Source organism: Eulemur rufifrons, chromosome 2 (genome assembly GCF_041146395.1).
Source record: "Eulemur rufifrons isolate Redbay chromosome 2, OSU_ERuf_1, whole genome shotgun sequence".
NCBI classification, from domain to species: domain Eukaryota; kingdom Metazoa; phylum Chordata; class Mammalia; order Primates; family Lemuridae; genus Eulemur; species Eulemur rufifrons.
Window position 1 is genome coordinate 49,303,438 of NC_090984.1, and position 6,283 is coordinate 49,309,720.

Consider the following 6,283-nt stretch of genomic DNA (forward strand, 5'->3'; position numbering starts at 1 on the left):
CAAGAAGAAATACAGGCCAGGCACAGTGGCTCTTGCCTGTATTCCCAGCACTTTGGGAGACTAAGGTGGGAGGATCACTTGAGGCCAGGAGTTCGAGACCAGCCTGGACAACATGGTGAGATCCTGTCTGTACAAAAAATAGGAAAATTAGCCAGGCATGGTGGTATGCACCTGTAGTCCCAGCTACTTGGGAGACTGAGGCTGGAAGATCACTTGAGCCCAGGAGTTTGAGGCTGCAGTGAGTTATGATGACACTACTGCACTCTAGCCTGGACGGGAGAGTGAGACCTTGTCTCTAAAAAAACGAAAAAGAAGAAATGCAGATGGCAAGTAAGCATTTGAAAAAATGCTCCACATCATGGCACTGGGGCAATGCAAATTAAAAGAACAACTAGACACCACTACACGCCTATCAGAATGATTAGAATGCGGAACATTGACAACACCAAATGCTGGTGAAGAAGTGGAGCAACAGGAACCCTCGTTCATTGCTGGAGGGAAGGCACGATGGCACAGACACTTTGGATGGAAGTCTGGAGGCTTCCTACAAAACTAAACATACTCTTATGTTTAGTTTTTGGATATTTACCCAAAAGAGTTATAAAAACTGCACATCGATGTTCATGGCAGCTTTATTCATAACTGCCAGACCTTGGAAGAAACCAAGATGTCCTTCAGTAGGTGAATGGATAAATAAACTGTGGTGCATCCAGAAACAGAATATTATTCAGAGCTAAAAACAAATAAGCTATCAAGCCATGAAAATACACAGAGGAAATTTAAATGTGTACTACTCAGTGAGAGAAGCCAGTCTGAACAGAGTATATGCAGTATGATTGCAACGATACGCCAGTCTGGGAAAGGCAAAGCTATGGAGACAGTAAAAAGATCACTGGTTGCTGGGGGTGAAGGGGGAGGAAGGGATGAACAGGCAGAACACAGAGGAGTTTTGGGGCAGTGAAACTACTCTACATGATACTGTAACGGTGGACACATGTCATTCTATATTTGGCCAAATCCACAAAATGTCCAATACCAAGAATGAACCCTAACGTAGACGGTGGGATCTGGGTGAGAATGATATGTGGATATAAGTTCATTGATGGTAACTAACATAGCACTCTGGTGGGGGATGTTGATACTGGGGGAGGCTGTGCATGTGTGGGGATGGGGGTGATGGAAAATCTCCATACTTTATGCTGGTGAAGAAGTAGAGCAACAGGAACTCCCAGGAACTCAACAGGAATTTTGATGTGAACCTAAAACTGCTCTAAAAAATAAAGTCTATCAAACACACAACAGACAACAAAACTCCAAGTGAATCACAGATCTAGATGTACAAAATGAAGCCATACAGATACTGAAAATAAACACGGGGGTTTGGGATGGGCGTTCTAACTATAATTCAAAACACAGATGTAACGTGGAAAGATTGATAAATTTAAAATTTCAATATTAATATCAATAAATTGATAAATTAAAATTTTAAATGCTGTCAACATGGTAAAAACGCCATCAGCAAAGTCAAAAGACAAGCAACAAACTTGGAGAAGTTTTTGCCATCTATTTCATGGGAAAAGGGCTAATCATCCCACTAAATAAAGAACTCTTAAAATTCAAGAAAGAAAGACCAAAGACCTGATAGAAAAATGAACAAGAATAGATGAGCAGACAGTACTGAGAAAAGAAGGTATAATTGCCCTAGATGTTATATATATATATTTAACATATTGTTGTATATAATTTATATATATGAATATGATATTTCATGTATACATTCCAGTTCCTGGACCTAGAGTCCCTTGATTGAAAGAGAGGTCGTGTCCCCAGGAGGAAGAGCTCTACAACATGACACAGCTCTATGAATCCGGAGTTGAGCAGGTCTGGGCTAGAGATAGAAATACGGGACTCACCAGTGTACACACAGTGTTTAAAACCAGGAGACTGGGGGAGATCATTAAGGGAGTGAGTATAGACAGAGAGGAAAAGAAGTCTAAGAACTGCGTCATGGGGCACTCCAACCTTGGGAGGTCAGGAAGATGAGGAGGAAGCAGCAAAGGTGACTAAGAAGGGGTGGCAGTGAGGCAGGAGGAACACCAGGTTAGTGTGGGTGCAGGAAGCAGGGGAGAAAGCATCCCAAGGAGGAGAGTGGCCTCAGCTGGATCGCATGCTGCCAAGCAGTCGCGTAAGGTGAGGGCTGAGAACTGACCATTGAGTTTAGCAATGTGGGCTCACTGGGGACCTTGGCAAGAGCTTGGTGGGGTGGTACGGGGGAAACCAGATTGGCTCAGGAGAGAATGGGAGGAGAGGAATTGGTGATGATATAGATACATCTTTCGAGGAGCTAAGCTGTAAAGAAATGGGGAACTAGCTTAAAGGGTGGGATATGTGGGGAGCAAGAAAGTTTTGCTTTGAGAATAAAGAGTTACTGCATGCTAGTCACTGATGGCTATGAGCCAGCAGCAGAAGAAGAGCTGACGCAGCAGGAGAGAGATTTCTGAACCAATGTCCTTTAGTAGGGGACACAGGATGGGACTTAGTGGACCAGGGAATGGGCAGGAGGTGGATGATTCACCCACAGTTCCAGGAGGGAAGGCCAGGCACACAGCCGGGTACAGGTGGCTGAGGCTGGGCGCTGGACAAAGGCCTTTTCTAATTGCTTCTATTTCTCAGTGAATAGGAATCCAGGTCATCAGCTGAGAGTGGTCACCAGTTTGGAGGAGGTTTTGGAGGTTTGTGGATAGAAGAGAAAGCATGACTGAGTCATTTCAGAGCACGGGAGAGGGTCTGGACTAGGGACCTGTACCAGACCTGCTGGGCACCACAAGGACCCACTGAGGCCCATGGTCACGGATCGAAAGTCATGGATTGTGTGTCGCCAAGTGAGCACAGTGAAGCAAGCATGGGCAAGAGGTCGAGGCTCAGTGGCTGACCGTGAAGAAGCACAGAACTGATGATCGCTCCTATGATTCCTGGGGTAAGGAGATAAACAGCAATGCCCCTTTGGATTCTCAGTGGGGCACCAATCCCCGGGTATTTCTAGTTCTACACATGAAGGCCAGCTTGTCCCCAGCCTTGAGACCTCATCTTACCCAATGAGTGGGAGCCTTCTGCAACCTGTTTCTAACTTTCTCTTCCCCCAAGGCAGGTGTCCAGGGCAACCAATTAAAATTTTTTCACTTTTCCTTGCCCTGTTCTTTGTCCTACATGATGTCCAAGGGGAAAGACTTGACCACTTGTTACGTCTGTGTGACCACAGCGCCATGCTGCAGACCTTGAGGACCCCCTGATGCACTGGGCCCTGGAGTTAGGGGCAGAGGGAAGCCTTCAGAGACCCAGGTCTGCCCCAGAGTCCCCAGGACCAGGAGGGCCACACTCTGTCCCTCCAAGGGCTGTGGATTTAACCCAATCCGCAGCTGGACACAGCCACAGCCCTCCCTAGGCTGCAGTTTCCCAGTGCTCCCAGGCCTGGGCCACCTCTGCAGCTGGTCTCACTGCCGAGGGAGCCACAACCCACCGAAAGCTCTCCCTGCATCTGTGGCTTCGGAGGAGCCAACGCCTGTGTGGAAGAGAATACTGGTCCAACCAAACAAAACATTCACACTAATTATTTTTATGCCCAAGCAGAATAAATTCGAAGTGCAGGCCAGAGGTGTCAGACAGAACTGGGGGCAGGAAGAGGCAGGGATTTCTTGGCCTGAGACGGACTTCAGGAACAGAGTGGAATGTGGGACATCTGTCATCACAGCAAGTCCTGAGGACACTCACTTCCTATTTCCCATTCAAGGCCCATGATCAAAGAATTTCATGTCAACATGAGACTGTGGCTGCCCTTGCCCAGGTGGCACCAGCAGGAATTTGGGACAGGTCCTCTCAGGACCCTCCCCCTAAGGAAGCCTGGTGTTAGGGATGGAGCCTGTGTTAGTTCAGGTGCTCTAAAGAGGCTGAGATAGGATGTTTGTGCAAGAGATTTATTGAAACAACTGTGGATGAGAAAGAGAAAGGAGCAGGAGGAGCAGGAGAGCCTTGAGCTTGGAGTGCCATTTGGTTACCTGTGAAAGGAGAGAGGGAAGGAGGAAGGAAGGGCCTCCGACTCAGCTCAGTTCTAGGAAAATTCCAGACTGGCTGATGGGGAGACCTGGAGCCAAGGTTGCCCGTTAGAGCTCTGAGTCCTAGGTCCCACAGGAATGGGTCAGCATTGGGACCCCACTGTACTCTGTCCTTGGCTGGGAGTAGTTCCCAGGGGGTGTGGCCTCAGCAGGAGCGAGAGCTCAGTGGCAGTTCCAGGGAGTAGCCGCAGGGGCAGTCACCAACCTATGGCCCGCTGCAGGCCCTGTTGAAGGAGGTCTAGACATTCCCATGGTTGCCACAGGGTCGTCAATGTTTCCCATTTCTTTCTGTCTCTTCTGCATTTGTTTTGGGTTTTCTGTCTGTGTCCCCTATTTTATCACAAACTTTTCTTTGTAATAATATTAGTATAAAAAGGGCTGTCTGGAAAGTATCCGGCCATTGTTAATATATGGAGAACAGTTGTGCGGCTGGATACTTTCCAGACAGCCGTCGTATATCCTCTACTGAACGCTTATTTTGTGCCAAACGTTTACATATATATTTTCCTTTACCCTCACAATTCCACAAAGGAGCTAATATTATTATTCACATTTTATAGATGTAGAGACTGAGGCTCAGAATTGTTATTTACCTAAGAAAACTAAGGTCAAAAGTGACAAAGCTGTCTTGAACACAGGGTTTTTGTTTTTTATTCCAACACCCAAGCAATTAGCCACCATGACATCCCGTGTCTTTGAGCACTTTCTTTTTAGTATGTATGCACTGTGTTTTGGGTATGTGTGTGGAGAAAGTTAGAAGGGGCCCAAGTTAAATAACAGCAACTACAACAAAAGACTTTGCATTTGGGGAATTTTCAATAAAGCCAGCTATGGGGCTGACGGGACCCCCTTCCTCCTTTCAACTTCCAAAGTGGGCCAGGCTGAGCCTTAGGGACGATACTTGGTGTGTGTGTGTGTATGTGTGTGTGTGTCTGTTCGTCTGTCTCGCCCTGACCTGATTGGCTGCTGTTACACCCAGGCTCCTGACCCCCTGAGGCCCCACCAGCCCCACCCTGATCTGGGTGAGGACCGTGACTCTGCAATTGTCAGGTGTGGATTGCACAAGGTACTTCCTGCTGCCTGCGCACCCTTCCAGGGCCAGGCCCAGAGCCAGCTGGCAGAGCTCAAGCTCAGGACTGGGGCAGGGAGGCCTAGCAGGTTGTTAGTCACCAACACCAGGCCTGGCCTGTCATTCGGCCCATTCTGCCCAATCTGCAGCACAGCTGAGCAGCCCTCCCATCAAAAAGACATCAGTCCTCAGGGCTGCCCCCACGCCGAGGTCCTGGGATGGGGCAGCAGGGCTTAGCCTGGGCAATAGTCAAGACGTTCAACAGTTTTTCTGGGAGGACACTCAGTGCTCAGAACAGAACGAGTTGCTGAGGGGCTGCACTGCCTGGTGCTGGCTGCGGTGTGAAGAGACAGAGGAGGAAGGGCAGGAGCCTCCTGCACAAGAAGAAGATTCACGAAGGAAGGGGTCTAATCTGGTCACAAATGAGTCAGACAACAGAGAAAAGGCCTTCAGGGTGAGGGCAGAGCAGGAACAAGGGGTGGGAAAGCGGTGGGCCTCAAGGGGGCATGAGCAGAGGAGGTTACCCTGGCTGTGGGGGCAGCAGGAGGCGCTGGGCTGCGCAGGGAGGACCAAACAACGAGGCCTTGCAAGTCTCCTAGGAGAGTCCGGATTCAACAAGACAGGCCAGCCAGAACTCGGGGGCACTCGTGATCAAGGGTGTGTGTGTGGGTGACAAAGGTGGATGATGAAGGAGGGGTGGAGGCGTCGAAAAGAATGGAGACAAGGAAGGACCTTTACAAGGGCAGTCCTAGGGCTGCAGAGCAGCGGGGTGGGCGTGGGGAGGACGGCATGGCCGGGAGTCTCTTCAGCGGGTAGAAACATGTAAATATGTGACTCATCAGATAGAGAAAACCAAAAGACCGTTCCGCAGGTTGGCCTGAGACTAAGAGAGTGATGGTGACAGGGAGAGAGCTGTGGGGCCTGGAAAGGCCCGGATGCCCTGTTTGTTATGGATTGAATGCCTCTCGGGGCCTAACGTGCCTTCTGTATTTATGCGCCGCGAGAAACCAGGCGTCCCTTTGAGTAGCTCTCCCTTAACGTGAGCAGGATGTCAAGCTGCTCAGTAGGGGCACAAGCCTCTCAAGAGGGAAACCAGAGCCCACCC